Genomic DNA, 21183 nt, shown 5'->3' on the forward strand with positions numbered 1-21183 from the left:
AAAAGGACTACTGATCCACTGATGACCAGGGTTTGCCTCTACTCCCCCCTCACAGCACTGGAGCAGCGGCTGACTGGTACTGGGCCGTTTCCCTTTTCCCCTCCCTGGATGCAGTCGTGGGATCTGTAGAGTCTGTAAGGCTTGTTTAATTCCTCTTGCTACCAAGAACTATCTGGGGGAGAGTGACCATTGAAGGCTTTTAAAAATAAAAAAAAAATTCAGTCTTGACTTGAGGTGTCTATTGTCTTTGTGTGGGTGGCATATCATGTATACCAGCCTGGTCACAAACTAATATAGCACAGGATGACCTTTAATTACTGATCCTCTTGTCTTTGTATCCTTCCTACTGAGATGCTAAGATTTGTAACCACCACACCTTGCCTAGTCTCCTCTTTCTCTTCCTTTTCCCTAACTCCCATTCTGAGACAAGGTCTGCCTGTGGTTGACTGCCCCGGAACTTGACAAGTAGACCAGGCTGGACTTGAACTCACAAAGATCCACCTGCCTCTCTGTCTTGAGTGCTGGTATTAGAAGTGTGTGCCACCATGCCCACCTCTTCTTCTCTTTTGCATATATTTGTAAGTGTGGTATGAGTGTATCTTTTTGGTTTGTTCAAGTGTGTGTGCATACGTGTGGAGGCCAGAGGTTGACATCAATCCATCTTCATTTTATTTACTGAGGAATATTTATTTATTTTCAGTCTCTCACTGAACCCATCTGAGCTGGGGTTATAGGTGGACCCTCATATCTGCCCAGTGTTTTAAATGGTGGTGCTAAGGATCTAACACCAGTCCTCACTCTCGTGTGGCAAATGCCTTACCCCTGAGTCATCTCCCTGGCACCACCATTCTCTTCTCTGTTTCACACATGCTCTGTCCTGTGGCAAATCCAAACTCTCATCTTTATTCTTAGACATGAGACAGTTCACTTGAGTTTAGCCAGCTTCTAATCAGGAAAGGATGCATGTGACTTTTTGTTGTTGAAAATTGGTTTTTGTTTTGTTTGTTTGTTTCATTTTGAGATAGGGTCTTACTCTGTAGCATAGGCTCACCTGAAACTTGCTATGTAGCCCAGGTTAGCCTCAGATTTGCAGGGATCTTCCTTTCTCTGCTTTTATCATGCTGGGGTTGCAGAGGTGTGAGCCATTGTGCCCAGCTCTCAAAGGTTATACCTGAGAAAGTTGCAAAGTGTACAATAAGAGCTGATAGTCGTTTGTGCCCAGTAAGGCAGCCCTGATGAGAGAGAGAACCAGCAATTGTCAGTTAACATGGGCTTCAGGAACAGGTCCAGCATGCAGACACATGCCCAGCCTTAGCATAGTTCACAGCTGAAAATGATATCTGTAATGAAGATACAACCTTCTTATTCTGTTGTTTTGAAATAGGGTCTTACCTGGTTTGTAACCCAGGATCCTCTTGCCTTAGTCTTCCAAATGCTAGGGTTATAGGCCTGTGCCATTATGCCAGGCATGGCTTATTTTCTTTTTCAAACATGGAATTAGGTTGGGTTGTTTATTATTGTTGTTGTTGTTATTATTATTATTATTGTATGTGTGCATGTCTCTTTTATAAAAATAGCACTTGTTGCTATTTTTGTTTTTGATGGCAGCCATTTTGAGTGGGGTGAGATAGAATCTCAAAATTACTTTAATTTGCATTTTTGATTTTTCTAAAATTTATCTTGGAGATCTTTCCTTATCAGCACCCAAATAATACCCTTGTTATTTCACACAAATGCACAGTATCTTGTTGTGTAAACATTTCATACATATCTAACTAGACATTCCACAATGTTTAGGTTGCTTCCATTAAAAATTAATCTACTAGGCTGAAATAAAGAATGTATTTAGTTAAACAACCATTTAGCAGCATGATACATGCTGGGCTTAATTAATTAAATACGATAATCTTGTAGGGTTTAGGGTTCCCAGAAGCAGGGTAAGAGACATATCCATTAGTGACTCCCTGAGCAGTTTAGGATGCCCAGTCTCCTCCCAGGGACAGAAATAACTCAGGTACCCTTCCTCTGTCCAGTAATTAGAGTCCTGAAGTTCCCAGTCATTGGCTTTATAAGATGTTTATTATGAAGGAGGAGTCCAGTTCTAAAGTCTTCAATCTGTTAACAGATTTTATAAAAGAAAGCATTTAAATGGGGCTTGCTTACAGGTTCAGAGGCTTCACCCATGATCAGCATGGTAGCATGGTAGCTTGAAAGTCCTACATCTGGATCCATGTGGAGAGAAGGAGACACTGGGCCTGGCTTGAACTTGAAACCCCAAAGCCCCACCCCCAGTGACATACTTCCTCCAACAAGGCTACATCTCCTAATCCTTATCAATTAGGGCCTTTCCTTAGCAACCAAGCATTCCAATGTATGAGCCTATGGAGGCCAATCGTATTCAAAGCACCACATCTACTACCGATTAAAATGTTACATTTCAAGTGTTCTCAGCAGGGCAGGCAAGGAAGTGTATACTATAACGTCAGCATTTGGTATAGACAAGCTGCTATTTGGCTACAAAGTACAGTGAAATCAAGAACAGCCTAGCCCTAAACAATATGGAAACCCCAAATAAAACAAAACAAATGAAAACAAAAGAAATTTCTTATATGTCTTCTGTTATTGTAATAATATTAATATGAAAAGTTATCACATTTTTATGTTTTAAAGAGGAAGTCACTTTAGCATTTAGTGAGTCAGGGGAGCCAAGCACTAGCTTGATTTCCATTCTAAATTGGGGAGGGGTGGAGTACTGGTTTTGGGGTATCAACAGTTGTCCTGTGGAAGCCGCCTCTAACCCGATCGGTAGATGGGAGAGGTGTGCGGGTGGAATATCTGGGACTGCTGAGTACGAGAATTCGAAAACACATTTTATTATGTCTTCCTCACAGTGTAAAGAATTTCTTCAGCCTGGTCTACAAAGCGAGTCTCAGGACAGCCAGAGATACACAGACAAACTCCGTTTCTAAACAAAACAAAAACAACAAAACCAAAAGAACAAAAGAGGAATTTGTTTATTGGCGTTGCAGTCACCGCGGGGAAAGACTGCTGCAAAGAATTTACCGTTCTGGATTGGAAAGCCAACAGAGAACTTTTCCTTCAGCATCTTTACCCTCTCCTCCCCACGCCTGCATTTCTGAGTTTTCTGGTGGACGCTTTACCCAACCCCTGGCGTCCATATACCCCAAGAGTCTGGAAAGTGCTGGTGGAAGTTGCACCCCAGATCCCCTCCTCCATCTCTCTCCAAACCCTGCCACGTCTCAGAAAGCCCTCCAAATGATGACCCCTCCCCCAGAGATGCTCAAGACCACTCCCACAGGTTTTTAAACTGCTCTCCACACCCAGGACAGCAGACATAAGGTTTTCCTGGTCTCTCTTTCCCGTCTCCCCTCTGGGGGTCTGGAAAAATCATCTGGGGGAGTTTTATCCATTAAACCTGGACTTTTTCTGATTCGGTTTGATTTGGTCTGATCTGGAATGCTGCATTGGCAGAGAGGTTTATCGAGGTGCAGAAACTTTTCAACGGGATATCTTTACTGTAGACCCTTGCTGGGAGGGGGCACAAGACACTTCTAGTCTGCCCAGCAACAGCTGATGTCCGTGGCCTGACCACCAGAATTGGTTGCTAGGAGGGGCCCATAGCGTCTACCAGAATCACTATGACCACCCCGCCCCCGCCAGGCAAGACCTTACTGACTTTTTTGCTTCAGACTGGCCGCTTCTGGTCACCTGCTTGTCTTCCCCTCTCCTCTTTATTTCTGATTCTGTGCAGTGTGGACCCGGGGACCAACAAGGCTGGGGAGGACCGACTGGCGGTGAGCTGTCAGTCACCGCCGTGGCTCTGACGCCAGCAACTGTGTGGGCGGGCGGTTTCCAAGCTAAGCAGCTGTCAAGTCGCAGACGGTCTTGGAACCTTACAGGCTCTCCCTGTTTTCTTTTCCCGGGGTCGACCCAGGATCTGAAAGAGTAGGCAGGCACTCTACCTTTTAATTATAGTTCATCCCAGTCCATTTTCCTAGTGGAGAAAAACTATATAATGGGGTCATTGTGTGGCCTGGAATCTCTAGAGCTCTTTGAATTCTTATTCTAATATAAGGGACCTTGTTTCTTTGTGTCAGAAGTGGAATTCTCAGATGCAGATTCCGTGTCTACACCTTCCTAGCTGACTGAGGAACGTCTCAGACTAGCTAAAGGGCCCTGCACATGGATTAAAGAAATGTTAATTTCTGTATTTATAAAATGGGAACCATTGAAGAACCAGCCTGTACCCATCATAGGCTTAAAAGCCATCTTATAGTAAAGACAAACTAAGTTCATTCCTGTTTGTGATTAAACATTTGTTTTTTTCAAGGATTGAGCTATGCCCCACCTGTAACCTTAACTACAAGATGGTTCTGTATTGTCTATTCCAGGAATGGCAATCATGTCTTTGTTTCGAAAAGTTGTTTATAACCATCTAACAACCCTGCCTTTGCTTCAAAAGGTTCACAACTACCTATGACTACCTTGGTAAGACTACCTGTACTTGGTTGTTGGTTACTCTTTGGGGGACCCACCACCCAACTTCCAAATAAATCACACACAAAGGCTTATTTTACTTATGAATGCCCAGCCTTAGCTTGGCTAATTTCTAGCCAACTTTTTGTAACTTAAATTATTCCATCTATCTTTTTCCCCAGCCCGTTATTGGCTAATCCATCTATCTTCTGTCTCTGGGCTTTTATCTTCTCTATTTCTGTAGACTCCTCTTTACTGCTTACTCCCTGACTTGCTGTGTAGCTGGGTGACTGACCACTCCTTTATTTCTCTCTCTCTCTCTCCCAGATTTCCCCTTCCCTTTTTATTCTCTCTACCGGCCAGCCCTGCCTATCCTCTCTCCTGCCTTGTTATTGGCCATTCAGTTCTTTATTAGACCAATCAGGTGTTTTAGGCAGGCAAAGTAACACAGCTTCACAGAGTTAAACAAATGCAACATAAAAGAATGCAACACAACTTTGCATCATTAAACAAATGTTCTATGAGATAAACATATGTAAGACTTTTTTTTTCTCATTTTTTGAGTCAGCGTTTCTCTAGGTAACAGCCTTAGCTGTCCTGGAACTAGCTGTGTAGACCAGGATGATCTTGAACTCACAGAGATCTGCTTGCCTACCTCTGCCTCCTGAATACTAGGATTAAAGGCCTGCCTGGCTGAAATGTAACATTTCTTAAAATAATATTCTACAACAATTACCTGTTGCTTTGTTTTGGCCACCTGTTATGTTCTGCTCCTGTAACTTGGCCCATTTTCCCCTATTTGGAAAAACCCTAATTCTGAGCTATTAAAACCTTGTCTTCCTTACAACCAATGCTGACCGCTTGAACCCTGCCTTGGAGCGAGGCAGCCTGTGTACACAACAAAAAAGCTTGCTTTAATTAATTGTTTGCTTTAGTTAGTTTAGCCATGATAATTTGGATCAGTGGTCTTTTTCCTCCCATCTTTGGGGTTAACACTATACTGCAGTTCTTGAATTCTGTGAAGCCAGGTACATACAAAGTGCTAAGCGTGGTGCCTGGCTCTCAGAGAAACAATGGTATACTATTCAGAACCTGTGCACAGAACGCTAGCCTATGAGGGAAAGATTTGATACTGACCCCACCCCATCCTCTCCTTCTTCAGGGCCTGCAAGTGAGAGACTTGTAACAGAATAAGTTTTTGAAAAGAACAAACCACAACCACCCCACCCTTTCTTTACCTACACAACCTCAACAAACTTGTAAAAAGAATGAGTGAGGGGTGTAGAGGGTGGATCTGGGAGGATATGGGTGTGATCATGATCAAAATACATGGTATGTATGTATGAAATTCTCAATGAATTAACAAAAATATTATATTAAAAAGGAATGATTGATGAGAGGCTGGGGCTATAGTTCATTGCGGGCTGGGATGTATAATAGCTCAGTTGGTAGCATGCAGAAAGTCCTAGGTCTGCTTACGATGTGCTGTGGGACTATTTTATTATATGCAGAAACACAGATGCAAGGCCAGCCTCAGTGGGTTGAGGCCAGCCTAGACTAAGCAAGTTTATTTCTCAAGTAGATTAACAAACAAACCAAGGGCAAAATTTCTATGATCCTGGCTGGGCGGTGGTGGTGCATGCCTTTAATCCCAGCACTTGGGAGGCAGAGGCAGGTAGATCTCTGTGAGTTCAAGGCCAGCCTGGTCTACAAGAGCTAGTTCCAGGACAAGGTCCAAAGCTACAGAGAAATCCTGTCTTGAAAAAATAAAAAAAAAAGTTGAAGTTTTGTGAGTTTGACATAACACCAAGGTACAAGGAATGAACTGGTATTCTTTACCCTCTCCTTCAGCAGAACCAATGCCAACCTCTTCATATCCTTCTCTAGGGTAGCTATATCCTTATAGGCCTCAGAGAACTCCCCTTCCTTTATGCCATCACCCAGGTACCTGAGCACAGTCATGCTTGACATATATCAGGTCAAACTTGTGGTCTAGGTGAGCCTAGGCCTCAGCAATGACCGTGATGTTGCTCAGCATGCATACAACTCTTGGTACCTTAGCTAAGTCTCCATCAGGTACCATAGTGGGAAGCTAGTAATTATTGTTAAATTTAAAGCCAGTGGGACACCAGTCCACAAACTAAATGATATACTTGGTCTAGATGGTCTCAATGACACCACTGACATTTTGGGGAGAACCATGTCACTGTGGTACAACAGGCAGCAAGCCATGTATTTACTATGAAAAGCATTACATTTCACCATCTAGTTGTCTGACTCAAAGCAGGCATGATGTGGGATTCCCCTCTGTGTGTTGTGAATATGTTTTATTACCATTAGTTAATAAAGAAGCTGCTTTGGCCTGTGGCAGGGCAGAATAAAGCCAGGTGGGAAATCCCAACAAAGATGTAGAGAGAGAGTAGGTGGTGTTAGGGAGATGTCATGTGGCTGCCCAAGAAGCAAGAGGTAACAAACCACGAGCCTCGTGGTGAAATATAAAATAACAGAAATTTAAGATGTTAAGAGCTAGTTCATAAGAAGCCTGAACTAACAGGCCAACTGTAATTAATACAGTTTCTGTGTGGTTATTAGGGTCTAGGTGGCTGGGAAACTAAAATGCAGTCTGTGCTTACACAGGCCTTGGTGATCTCTGTCACAGAAAACTGCTCATGGTAACCTTTCTCAGCAGAGATGACAAATGCATCTCTGGCTCATCTTGAATTCCTTTTAAAACTCCTCAACCTGGCATCACGGTCCCTGCAATCACAGCATTCAGGGATCAGAAATCCAAGTCACCCTGAGCTACAGAGAACAGTAAGGCCTGCTTGGGCTACAAGGACCGTGACTCAAAAATGGGGAGGAGACACGGAAGAGATGGCTCAGAAGTTAAGCATGTTTACTACTTTTGCAGAGGACCCAAGGTTGTGTTCTCAGTACCAATATCTATGGGGAAGCTCATAACTACCTGTAACCTAGCTACAGCCAGAGGGAAGTGAATGCAGCAACAGGATGCCAGTTTGGTCTGGAATTCTGTCAGACCATTATTCAGGGTCTCATCAAATCTGTGGGAAGCAATGATGGAAGACAAAATTTGGCTAACAAGGTGGATAAGGTTAGTATAGGTTGGGTATTCAATATCAAGATTTCTAAGACAGTTGTCATATGTGATCTCATTGTCTACGAAGAGGCACAATCAGAATTCTACAAAGTTGTATGAATGGCGAGGATGGAACTATACCGAACAACAGCAGAGAAACCTCGGGTGTGGGCAAATAGAATGCCAGCTTGGACTTCTTTCCACAATGAACCAAAGGCCTCTTCATCCTCAGGGAGGTGAACCCAGAGCCATTTCCTCCACCAAAGCCATGGAAAACCAAGAATCCCCAAAGACCTGCCTATTGGTCAGTCTGTTTCTGAATTTAGTCCAAGACCAGGTCAGTGGTTTCTTCGCCAATGATGTAGTAGCCATGGACATAGTTATTAGCAGCTGCTCAGAGTGGAAGAGCTTGGTGCGGGAGAATTATCTGTATTCTGTCAATCATGTATTTTAATAAAACGCTGATTGGCCAGGCAGGAAGTATAGGCGGGTCAACCAGACAGGAAGTAGAGGCGGAGTAATGAGAATAGGATAAGGCTAGGGAGGAGAAAGGTTCCTCAGCCACTCCTGCACAGACCACTGAAGAGACAGCATGTAACTTGCCCAGCTGAGAAAGGTACAGAGCCATTATGGCTAACATAGATGAGAATAATGGGTTAATATAAGTTATAAGAGTTAACAAAAAGCCTGACCTAATGGGCCAATCAGTTTATAACCTTTTGGAGTCTTGTGTGTGATTTTCTTTGTTGCTTGCCGGCTGTTGGGGTACTGGGAGGGACAGAAACCCCAACAAGCCGGCCCTCATACTACAATAGGGTGTGGTGGTACACACTTTTAATCCCAATGCCTGGGAGGCAGAGGCATATTGACCTCTGTGACTTCAAGGGGTAGAGGCAGATTGACCTCTGTGACCTCAAGGTGTGGTAGTACATGCCTTTAATCCCAATGCCTGGGAGGCAGAGACAGATCTCTGTGAGTTCAAGGTGTGGTAGCACATGCCATTAATCCCAGTACTGGGGAGGCAGAGACAGAGGGATCTTTGTGAGTTCAAGGACAGCCTGGTCTACAGAGTTATTCCAGGACAAAGATATAAAGAGAACCTGTCTCAAAAAGTAAAAGTAAAAATATAAGAAATAGAGGTTAAAGTAAAGCCACATAAAGATGGAAAATACACAGAGAATCTTGATTCTGTATACTATTATGTTCTCTTTGAATTGTTTAAATGCTGAGAAAGGAGCAACAGCTGCTAAAAGATATTTGCTTATAAATGCTGCAGAATTAATCCAAGATAGGTATTTTGAAAACACCTTGGCTTCAAAACTGAAGTCAAAAGGTATGTTACCTTGGAGAAGAGATTTTGCTTTTGTTTCCACAGAAAATGAGAGGCTGTGGATTCATTCTGAGTTAAGAAAAATCAGGTTTGATAAAGGAAGACCACCCGAGAAATCCCCGGTAGGAACAAATGGCCCAGATGTCTGAATTCTACATCCAGAACAGATTCAAGACTACTGCCTGAGATGATCAAGACTCACAGGATACTCCAGTCAGGACTTGATTATAACTCTAAATTTTCTTTAGGTCCCCATAAGATTATCAGCGCCCCCAACCAGCAGGAAGTAGCCTAAAATACTACGCCCACATTCCCAACAAATGGACTATGGGTATTTTCCTTTGTTTAAAAAAAAAAAGAGGGAAATGGTGCAGGAGAATTATCTGTATTCTGTCAATCATGTATTTTAATAAAACGCTGATTGGCCAGGCAGGAAGTATAGGCGGGTCAACCAGACAGGAAGTAGAGGCGGAGTAATGAGAATAGGATAAGGCTAGGGAGGAGAAAGGTTCCTCAGCCACTCCTGTGCAGACCACTGAAGAGGCAGCATGTAACTTGCCCAGCTGAGAAAGGTACGGAGCCATTATGGCTAACATAAATGAGAATAATGGGTTAATATAAGTTATAAGAGTTAACAAAAAGCCTGACCTAATGGGCCAATCAGTTTATAACCTTTTGGAGTCTTGTGTGTGATTTTCTTTGTTGCTTGCTGGCTGTTGGGGTACTGGGAGGGACAGAAACCCCAACAAGCCGGCCCTCATACTACAAGAGCTGGTGGTAGGTATCAGTGAAACTTTCATCAGTAACTGTGGGGTCTAGGTCTAGAAACATTGCTCTGTGCATACACTTGCAGATATCCATCTCAAGATGTTGAAGGAGTCATCTGCTCATCCAATGGTCTTCTTACTTGGCCCCTGGCCATCAGGCTGGATTCCATATTTGAGGCAGTAGAGATTCTAGTAGGCATTGCCAATCGGGCATGCATGGTAGCTACAGGTTAGGAAGGGAGAATGACAGAAACAGACACAATACCAGTTACAATCTCCAACAAGCTAAGACTACAGGTAAGTAATACAATAGCAAAGGTTCTTAATATACCTCATGACACTGTTGACTTAGTTATGAACTACAAAGGTTAAACCAGCTTAGGCTGCTGTCTGGAGGAAGCAGGGGTACTCTAAAGAGCGTAGAACCTTAATTTCAGTTAGTTGAGCTGAATGATAATATAGTAGGAGGTAGAGTTGATGTGACCACAGTGATTTTGAGTTAGTCACTGTCACCCTGGTGTAACATTCTGAAAAGAATAGGCATTTCAAATATGTCAGTACAACCCCGCCACCACTTCTCTATAGTGTCTAATGTAGCCTAGGTGGCCCTAACATCGGATTTTAGCTAAAGCTCATTGTGAGCTCTGATCTTCCTGTCTTTACTTCTCAAATACTGAGAATACAGGCTTTTGTCATCATGCCGAAATTTCAGAGCTCTGCTAAAATGGGTTTAACTAGGAATTTACAATTGTATTTAAATCAGAGCTAGAAGCTGTCCTGAAGCTTACTAGAAATGAGAGATTTATTTTTTTATTTCATTTAATGTTTTTGATATATTTTCACAGTGAACATATGGACTTTATAATAATGATTTTTGAAAAAATGTTATACAACAAACAAAGCTGAAAAAGCATTTGCTCTTTAGACTTGTTCCATCTCATTTAGAGTTGCCTTGTAACTAATGCCATCTAATGGGCTAATTAAGTAATTGAATTATGCACGAAGGGCACACACTTGTAATTCCAGCATTCTGGTGTTTGAGGCAGAAGGGTTCCTACAGTTTGAGACTAGTTTGATGTATATAGTAAGACCTTATCTTAAAGATACACGACGCTTGCTTGCACACACACACATTCTTGCTTTCAGTTGTACAAGAGCACAGAAAAAAATGCATGGATGCCAAAGACTTCTATGAGAAGATGAACCATGACACAACAAAAGTCACTCACTAGAGCTACAGTGTTCATACTTCATGGGCTATTAGGCCACCAAATGATGATAAAGCATGCCAACATCTGCATGCCACTCATCAGAGGAAATATTCATCACTAATATGTGTCAGGTAGATTTTTACAGCCTTAGACCATAAAACATATTTCTTGTCAATGTGTTTATTTTTCACAATGGTATATATAATGGTAGATACGCTATATTTATTCTAATTTCACAGATTAGAGGGATTGTGAAGAGACCATAAGTCAGACGATTATTGTCCTTGCAAAATCTAGGGCCCTAGATCTTAGATCACCAGACTGGCATTCTTCTCAAAGTGTTTCTCTACAAAAACATCTCTTCCATATTCACTGTGAGTACCTGAACTGAGACCCAGGAAAGAGGACTTAAAATATCCTTTGTCACTTAACGTGACATTCTTTCCCCAAAATAGTTTTACTTATATATACTCATGGTAACTATGTTTGAGGATCCAGTTTATTTCATTAGTGTCAACACTTGCTTTAAAACTTTTAAAATTATGTGTATATGTCATCAAGTAAAACCTCAAGTGCCAGAGAAGGATGGCATGTTTTCTAGTTATTGGTCAAAGGGGTCCCAAATACCACTCCAAAAACATCACAAGTTATTTATTGGCTCTTGCTATTTTGATTATTCTCCACAATCTGGTGGTAGGTCCTTGTTGCTGAAGATACAACTTACTTATGTTGTTGAACATGGAGCAATACTGCCGGTGCCCAATTAGAAGTTTCATCCATACACTGGCATTAATGGTGAGAGAAGGTACTCTACATGCTAACATAGGAGAAAAGTAATCATCACTATCACCTAACTATAAACCTCGTTACCGACAGCAACAACCCGTCTGCAAAACAGACTAGTGTTAATAGTGGTACACATGTAATAGGAGTAACTGTGTTGGTTTGAATAAGGAGGACCCTCATAGGCTCATATATTTGGAGGCTTAGTCACCAATTAGTAGAAATGTTTGGGAAGGATTAGGAAGTGTGACCTTGTTGGAGTATTTGTGACCTTGTTGGAGGAGGTGTGTGTCTCGCTCTTTCTCTGCTTGCTGCATGCTTATCTGTTTTCCTGCCATGATAATTGTGCAGGTTGCTTTTATTTGTCAACCTGACACAAGCCAGAGTCATCAGAGAGGAAGGAACCCCCACTGAAGAAAGGTCTCCATGAGATCCAGCTGAAAGGCATCATCTCAATTAGTGATCAATGGGGGAGGGCGTGGTGGGTGGTGCCATCCCTGGGCTGGTAGTCGTGGCTTCTATAAGAAAGCAGGGTGAGCAAGCCAGGAGGAACAAGTCAGTAAGCAACACCCCTCCATGACCTCTGCATCAGTTTCTGCCTCCAGGTTCCAGACCTGCTTGAGTTTTGTTCTGACTTCCTTCAGTGATGGACCATGAGCTGGAAGTATAAGTCATATTAACCCTTTCCTCCCCAACTTGCTTTTTGGTTCATGGTGTTTTTGTCACATCAATAGAAACCATAAAACAATGATCATGGGCTAAACCTTAAAAACTGTAAGTGAATCCTCAATTAAATGTTTTCTTTTTATAAGAATTTCCTTGGTCATAGTGTCTCTACAGCAATAGAACAGTGACTAAGACAATAATTTACTACTTTTTCTTGGATTTAAGGTCTACGCCATAAGATGAAACCCATACCTGACAAAAACATGATCCAGAACCTGAAATACACAGGTCATAGACCTTGAGGGAAAACCTACAACTATTAATTCTGCTAACAGAACATACCAGTAAAATGACTCCTGATGACACATCACTGTACTCATAGATTAGTACATTGCTCAACTCCATTGGAGAAGCTTCTTTTTGTTATAGATGGGAATTAACACAGAGACAAAAAACTGGACGGTGTGTGTAGAGTGAGAGACGTTGGAGTTCTAAGCCCTAAATGAGAAGTCATTATTAAAGCCCTCTCCCTAAGGTTAAGGGATCTTTGCAGAGGAGGAGACAGAAAGACTGTGAAACTCAGAGGTGTGGAAACAGTGTCTTTTAGACACAACAGGGCTGTGACAGCACACACAGGCCTTCTTGGGTCCAAACCAGACAAATCCCAGCACTACGAAGGGGACATGGACACAAAGTCCCTTCCCCAACCAAGAAGCTATTTCCAGTTGATGTCTGTTGAGAAAAGGAAAGCCAGTTTTCTCCAGCAGAGTGTCCTTGGGTTTATCTGTCACACTCCAGGGCAGACTTGTGTACACAAGTAGTTGGCGAACACAAAACAGACTCCATATTTTTGTGCTCTTTTATTTTGCTTTTGTTATTTTTAATCTTATTGGGTTTGTTTTGATTTTCTTTTATTTAGAGAGAGGGGAGGCAGGCAGAAATAGAAACAAAAGAAAGAAAATAAAATTGGGTGGGTAGTGAGGTGGGGAAGACCTGGGAAGAACTAGGGGAGAAGAAACTAAGATCATAATAGATTGTATAAAAAATAATAAAAAGGTTTATATATATATAATGAAATTATATGTATGTGGAGTTTGTGCACTTGTATGCAATGCTAGAAGAATGTGCTGGATCCTCTGGAGCTGAAATTACAAGGGCATAACTTCTAGGAGACAAACTCTAGTCCTCCGTAAGAGCAGTATGTCTAGCTCATCTCCTCATCCCTCACACATTAACCAGTACTGACTTTGTGCTGTTGACTCATAGACTTGTAGAGATAGGAACAACACCACCCTTAACTTCTTTAGGAAAATGGCAAGATGATGACTCAGGGACACTTGTGTGGTACATTCTTCCTGCCATTTTGGCAGACAGCCCTTCCAGGGTCCGTCAACTCAAGGCCTTCCTCTCTTCAGCAATTCCTTATGCTCCAGCGATACTTATCCACAGAGAATGAAAGTTGGACCCTGGCACAGATGTAAATTCACTACCCATGCTCCTGACTTTGGAGCAGGAGCTTTGGATAAGATCAAGGGTCATGATCCTTTCATAATGCACTCCTGGCACACAGAAAACTGAGGAAGGAGGACCTACAGATGGAGATCAGCCTGGGCTACATCAGACCCTCAAAACCAAAACCAAAATAGAGGAGGAGAAGATAAGCAGGAGGAGGAAAAGCAGGGCCAAGAACAGGAGGAAGATTGATTAGGCCCTCTACTTGGTAAGCGATGTCTCACTGTAGTAGAAGTCTGACATGGGCCATAATTAGCACAACTATGCGGAGTAGAGCTTGTGTAGGTACCATAGATCATACCATATGGTCAGAGGACACATCGGTGGTTCAGAACCCAGAGATTCTACCACTTCCAATGCTAGGAAAAAGCTTCAGTTTCCTAAAAGCTGCTGGGCAGGAAGACAGGTACCGGGCATGACAGCATCCTGGAGAGCATCTATAAATGAGGCAAATAAGCAAAGAGACTGATAAAAGATGACATTCAGGTAAATAGCAGAGGAAATTGCTGGATAAGGACTCTGCTTTCAGCCCAGCCACACTGCTGGCAGCTCTACAGAAAGATTAATCTACTCCCAGAAGAACTGTTATCCAGGTAACCATGTCCCCAGTGGATTTATCTACAGCAGCACTACAGATACACAGAAATGTCTCAGGAAGACAGACTAGGAGCCATGGTGATGTTTACTGTCAAGTAGGGTCTTGGAGTCAGTATTTTCATCTCCCCACGTCATATAAATTTGAGTCTGAGTTTCTTATTAATAGAATGGAAATAGTGTATCTATGTCAGAAAGTTTTTTTTCTGTGTCAGGTGCTCGGCCAAGCTTACATTGGAGTGGCTCCCACAACCACCTTCTGCAGTCAGTCTCTCTAGCATATTTAATTAATCTGTTCATCTATCCATTTTCACATATTTTTTATCTATCTAGTGTGTATAGTGTGTGTGTGTGTGTGTGTGTGTGTGTGTGTGTGTGTGTAGGAATGTGGAGGTCAGAAGAAAACTTGCTGGGGTTGCTTCTCTACTTCAAACATGTATGTCCTTGATATTAGGTCTTCAGGCCTGGTGACAGGTGACTTTACCGGTGAAGCGCTCTCACAGGCCCTATTTAAAATTTCTGAGCTCCAGTTTTCTCATCTGTTATGTGGAGATATTATTATAAAGAAACAAAAGAACAGGACAAATGGTGTTGGGAAATGTGGCTCATTGCCAGAGTGCTGGGCTATAAGTACAAAGCCCGGGGCTCTGTTTCCAGCAAAACACACAATCACACAATCACACACACACACACACACACACACACACACACACACACACACACACGAGAGAGAGAGAGAGAGAGAGAGAGAGAGAGAGAGAGAGAGAGGATGAATTAGAAGAGAACATAATGTAAATTATGCACCATTAAGGTATTCTGTTTCTGTACAGATTCAAGTGTAACAAATACTGAAAGCATCTAAAGGTGTGTATGAGTCATACTGTTGTTCCAGAGTGATGGTTGGAAAGACAGGCAAGAAGAGTAAACCCAACAGGTGTTTGTTTACTCTCAATTGCTAAAGCAGAGCTAGTGGCACACCTGTTCCTGGCTTTCTCCTCCGCTAGGATCCCAACGGCTTATGTGGTTCTTTGGATCTGGGTAGGACCTGTCTGCTTTGCTGTGATAGGCTTATCAGTGTGGACTTGGTTAAATTCACAGACAAGGCCTGTGTGGGATCCTTGCTGGAAGCTTTATGGTGTTTCCTTGAATAGAATTTTTAGACTCTTGCCTCGCCTTTTTTTCTTTGGCTCCTAAAATATACATTTGCAAATAACTTCTCATATTTATAAGCTTAGTTTCACATGTAGTTTTCTGCATTTTCAAACTTGCCATATAAATCTAAAAACTGAAATTTTGTTTCTCACATATTTGGTGGCAAAATCTAGCCAGACTTACATTTATTTTGTGGTAAAATCATGTATAAAGCTATTTACAGGCTCTATTTCCAGCACCCAAAGTGAAGAGTCTTATATTTAATACAAAATTATAACTGTGCATGTTATGGGCTTCAGATCTGGATATACATGTTTGTTTGTTTACTATTTTTTGGAGATAGGGTCTCATTATATAGCTTTGGCTGGCCTGGCACTCTCTATGTAGACCAGGCTGGCTTTGAATTCACAGAGAACCTACCTCTGTTTAAGGAGTGCTGGGATTAAATGCACGTGCCGCCATGTTTGGCTACTTTAATTTTAATTATGTACATGAGTGTATGTCTGTATGTAGTCATGCATGTGTATGCAGGTGTCCCTGGAGGCTAGGAAAGGGCCTTGGGTTTCCTGGAACTGGAGTTACAGGCAGCTGTGGGCTGCCTGCCTGACGTGGGTTCTGCAAACCAAACCCAGGTCCTCTGCAAATGCTCTTAACCACTGCATCTCTAGTCTTCTTAAATGAGGGTTCTTTCACCAACATTCTGTAAGTTCAGATAAAGCACTTCTATATTCTATGTGATGAGAGCACACTGTGTGCTTTTAACTCAGATGGTACCCAAGGACAATGCAAGGCTCAGAGGCCTTGGGAGCATGCAGGCTGGACTGCACAGAAGGATAATGAGGGAGGGGGCAGTGTTATGAATTTCAGAGACAGGCCAACTACCTAACCATAGGGACCAGGCTACATTCTGCAGTGGCTGCCTGGTCTTTGTTGCCATTGTCTATCAAGTCTGCTGGCTGGAAAGGGGCACTAAGACAGCTCTTTAGGATGTCAACCTGCAGTTTTCTCATACAGCCCGCTCTCTGGATAAAGCCGATCTTCAGGCTTCAGTTCCTGTCTCTGAACATGGTGTTGGTAGTAACGCGCAACCAGAACCTCAGTATTTTAGCTATGGACTGAGGGTGACAATGGTCCCTCTAGCCAGGTACATTCTCATAGCTCCGTGAGAAAGCACCGCGTAAGAGGATCTTTTGACATTTTCTAGTATCATCCCTTGCACCCCACTTTACTCTGTAATAAACTCAGTACATCTTCTACACTGAAAAAAGAAAATAGAAAAACAATAGAGTACTTCTTTCTTTTTTGTTTTTACTCTGAGTGCTCTCAGTATTATTATTTTGGTGTGTTGTTTGATTTTTATTTACTTTTTAATTATATATTTAATCTCAATCTCTCTCTCTCTGTCTCTCTGTCTCTGTCTCTGTCTCTGTCTCTCTCTCTCTCTCTCTCTCTCTCTCTCTCTGTCCCTGTGTATATGTGAGAGGGAGACTCTGCCTGCCTGCCTGCCTGCCTGCCTGCCTGCTACTTTCAAGACTTATTTCTCTCTTACTATGTAGAATCAGGGAATTGAACTCAAGTCTTCAGGCTTGGCATCAAGCACCTTTACTCATTTGTATTGGTAAAAACTGAGCCTGATCTAGGTCAGTTTGTCTGCACTCATCTATTCTATAAAGATAGGCTTTACGGATTTATTATTGCTTTGGTTACTCTAACACTTAATTACATTGTTCATTATTACATAAGCACTTTCTCACAGAGACATTATTTATAGAGGCAATTCACACTGCCAACTTGGTAACCTGGTTATTGGCTCTGAGTGCCCCCGAGACAGGGAAATCTGAGTTAGAGAAAGGGCTTCATGGTGTGGTTTCCTTATTTCACGGAGGTTTGTGAATTCTAGACTAGGCTCACTTGTGTCTGGCTGCGAAGGCACAACAGCAGTAACTAATCCTTCTATGTCCTGGAGCGATGAAGCAGAGGCCAGAAGTGTCAAGAGCACACACTTGCCATGGTCTATGTCCCCTGCTTCCCCACTTCACATGTTAAGACTCAATGCGTACAATGTGGCAGTGTTCAGAGGTGGGCCATTTTGAAAGGTTATTAGTGTTTTTACAGAGAGAGCCCACTTGGGCTGGGGATTTGGTTTGTGGGAGAATGACTGCCTAGCCCACACAAGGCCTGGGCTGGATTCCTCAGCTTAAGGGGGTGTAGGAAGAGGAGATTGAGTGTCTCTTCCACAAGCAGGGATGTAACTGGAAAGATGTCCACTGTGAGGAAGCAGTGGAACCTCACTCTTGCGCTTCCAACTTCCAGATACATCAGCAATACATTTGGGGGTTTTGAGGGATATGGTGGGATGGGGTGTGAGACACTGGGGTCCAGCATCCTGGTCTGGAAGTCATCTGTAGCCCAGCCTGACCTCAAACTCATACCATCTCTCTGGTCTCAAGCTTCCCAACACCTAAGATTATTGGTAGCACTCACCACAAACTTCTCTGCGAGTGTTTATGTTGACACACACACACAGGGAAGCAGAGACCATGTATTTCTGAACAGCACAAGTTATATGAGACAGAAAACTCCTTGAAGATAGGTCCTTCACCTTATAGATGTGGCCATCTTGTCCTTCACATGCTCCCCCAGAGCAAAAAGAACTGCATTTTAGCCTTTGAAGGAGAATGGTGTGGGGGCGTGAGCTTTGATGGTAAGGAGTTACCAAGAGTAAATCAGGTTTCAGTGTCAGCGGCACATGTCTATAACCCCAGGACTCAAGATGTGGAGGCAGGAGGATTAAGCGATTAAGGTTATCCTTGGTTCCCCAGCAAATTTGAAAGTTTGGGACCAGCCTGGGTTACATACTTAAGACCTCTGTAAAACAAAAACAAAAACAATACTCCAAACATAGCAATAGCACAACCATACAAACAAACAAACCCAAAGCAAACTCTCAACTCACTTTATTTATTTATTTATTTATTAAGGGCAGCTTGGGCACACAGACTGGCTTGAACCAGTTATCCTCCAGACTCAGCCTCCCAAGTGCTAGGCTTATTGGCATGTACAATGATTCTCAGCAAAACCAAACTGTAACCTCGGCTCACAGGCAGCAGAGGCCGGAGGTTCAGTACAAGTCAAAGGTTAACCTGTTCTGTACAACAAGTTCCAAGACCGCCAAGGCTACATGGTGAGACCATCTTAAAAACTTAATTTGGATGTAGAGCAATGAGCTGGAGTTCAAATACTGGCTCTGCTGACTTCTAGGTGTGCTACCCTCGGTTTGCTTTTTATCGCTCTAAAGGAGTTCAGAATAAGAGCATAAACGTCTATCTGCTTTGTGCGGTGGTGTGAGGATCCGACGGCACCTACCCGAAGAGCCCAGCATTTTATAGGTCAACAAATCAGACTACTTTGGTTATTATGTTTTCACAGCTTCTGATACTTTTAAGTTTTCTGCTCTCTGGAGTGGGCAGAAAAGAGGAATAATGGAGAAAAAGAATTGGAAGGGGAATATGGGAAATAAAATGAACCATTGTCAGGGAATCAAAATAGAAACTCCTCTGTTTCCATGGAAAATGGTGAAAATCTGCAAAAGGAGATAGCATTGCAAAGGCACACCTTGTGCCGAGTAGATTGTGCCCAAGGACCCTTCCAGAAGAGAGAAGTTTGTGTATTTGTTAAGTAGGGGGCTAGAGGTATAATGGAGTACTTAGCATGTGGGAAGCCCTGCGTTCACCCCCAACACTGTGTCTCCCGCTAAACACATTGTCTGTGAGAAGAGTGGGGCTAATATGCTGTGGTTTGGGGGAAGGATCTAAACAGATGTCCTGAGGAGTATGTTCAAGAAATTCTGGAAATCATACCGGAGAATGAAAAGGTATCGAAGGGAAAACTGGCAGCTACAGAGTGTTCTAGAGGTGAGCATGTCAGAGTGTTTATACAAGGGTTTGTGATCCTGTGAGCATGCTTGCTCAAATGTGTCATTGTATCAGGTTCCTGCTGGGTCTGAGGAGGGTCATGAGAACTTAGTTTCACCAGGATCACACAGTAACACCCAACATAAGTACATGCCCAGACAGAAGGGCTAGCCTTCAGACCTGACCCTGAGTCAGGTCTTTCTGACAGCCTGAGCTTCTCTTGTGGGTGTTTGTAAGTTTACTAGACTAACATTTCTTTGGTTCTGTCCTTTTAAGGGGGCAGGCCTCTCAGAGGAGGGTGGCTGTCACTTACAGTGGGTAGGAATCCTTCTTACTCTCCTTTGCTTATTGTCTAGCCCAGTGGTTCTCTGTCTCTCTCCAGGTGATATTTAAAACGTTGTGGGGTTTTTGTTTGTATTTAGTGGTACGAGGGGGGTGCACTTACTTATGGGCAGAGCAGGTGTAAAAGCTATAGTTCTGCCAAATAGAGAGTCCTCTCTTATCCAGATTTTCAGAAGTCCCCTAGGACATTCATGTAGGTGAAAACTTTCATTTAATTATCTGAGCCTAGAACTTAATAGTTTTTTTTAAATGGTCTGAATATGCAGTGAACTTTCTAGGAACACAATTACAGTTCCGTGTGAATTTAGGGAAGCTTGACTTTGCTACCAAGAGTCGCTCAACATTTCCCGAAGTCACTTCATTGATGGCAACGTGCCGAAGGTATTTGAGTCACTGGCTGTGCACCTGTATCAGTGTGTGTTGGTAGAAGTTCCATCTCTGTGATTCTATGGAGAGGTTTAAGCATCTTCCTGCTTCGAATGAAACTGGGCACTCATGCACCAAAACACTGTTACTTTATTACAAATTGCTATGCTTTTGTTTCCTCCTTATAGATGGGGAAATATTTTGATCTTTTTAGTCACGTGCCCAGGGAAGTGATGTAATCCATCTATGGGAATTAGTTTGTAGTTTAATATTTGTTCCTATTTCAGGATCGAAGGTTGAGAAACTCGGGTCTCACCTTTCTGGAAGAATTAGTCACAGAGGAGTGTCCCTCCTTTTTTCTTAGTAGGACTCCCTTTCTCTTCTTTTCATCCATCATCATTATTAAGGACAACGGCAACACAGGCGCCCTGACTGTCAGACCTCTCTGTCAGGGTCTCCAGTTTACCGTTAGTCAAGGATCCCTGGTATTTGGTCGGGTCCGAATGTGGATGATAATACAGACTCCTACTCACTGGAGGCTCTCTTTCTTTACGTCCCATCCTTTCTTCATCTACCTCAGTGTCTTTCCTTGATGTCCCAGGTCTTTTGCTCCCTTGCCATTGACCGGCAAGAAGCTTACTACTAGACCACAGAGCCACCCTGGGGTCCCAGTTCCGACTCTCCTACCCCATTTTTCTCTCGCTTAGGTGGCTCCTGGTGTCCTCTCCACCTTCAGCTGCCCTTTCTGACCCTGTCTTCTCCGTTCTCTTCCAAGGTCTGTTCTCCAGGCCCTTGTTATTAGCTTCCCTCTTTTTGGCAGGATTCAGGTCGGTCGTCCTCTCTTCGTCCAAGCATCCTTTTCTCCACCTTCATCCAGGCTTCTGTCTCCGTTCCGGCTCCCCTCCCTTAGGCTCCGGTCGCCCCCCCCCCCAATCTCCTGCAATCTAGCCCG

General features: G+C 42.9%; 1 pseudogene; it reads right to left on the minus strand.

Annotated features, from left to right (window-relative positions):
- Nucleotides 1-5735: 5735 nt before the first annotated feature.
- Nucleotides 5736-11678, minus strand: LOC125408452 (tubulin alpha chain-like; annotated as a pseudogene).
- Nucleotides 11679-21183: the final 9505 nt, after the last annotated feature.

Source organism: Myodes glareolus, chromosome 18 (genome assembly GCF_982192425.1).
Source record: "Myodes glareolus chromosome 18, mMyoGla1.1, whole genome shotgun sequence".
NCBI lineage: Eukaryota > Metazoa > Chordata > Mammalia > Rodentia > Cricetidae > Myodes > Myodes glareolus.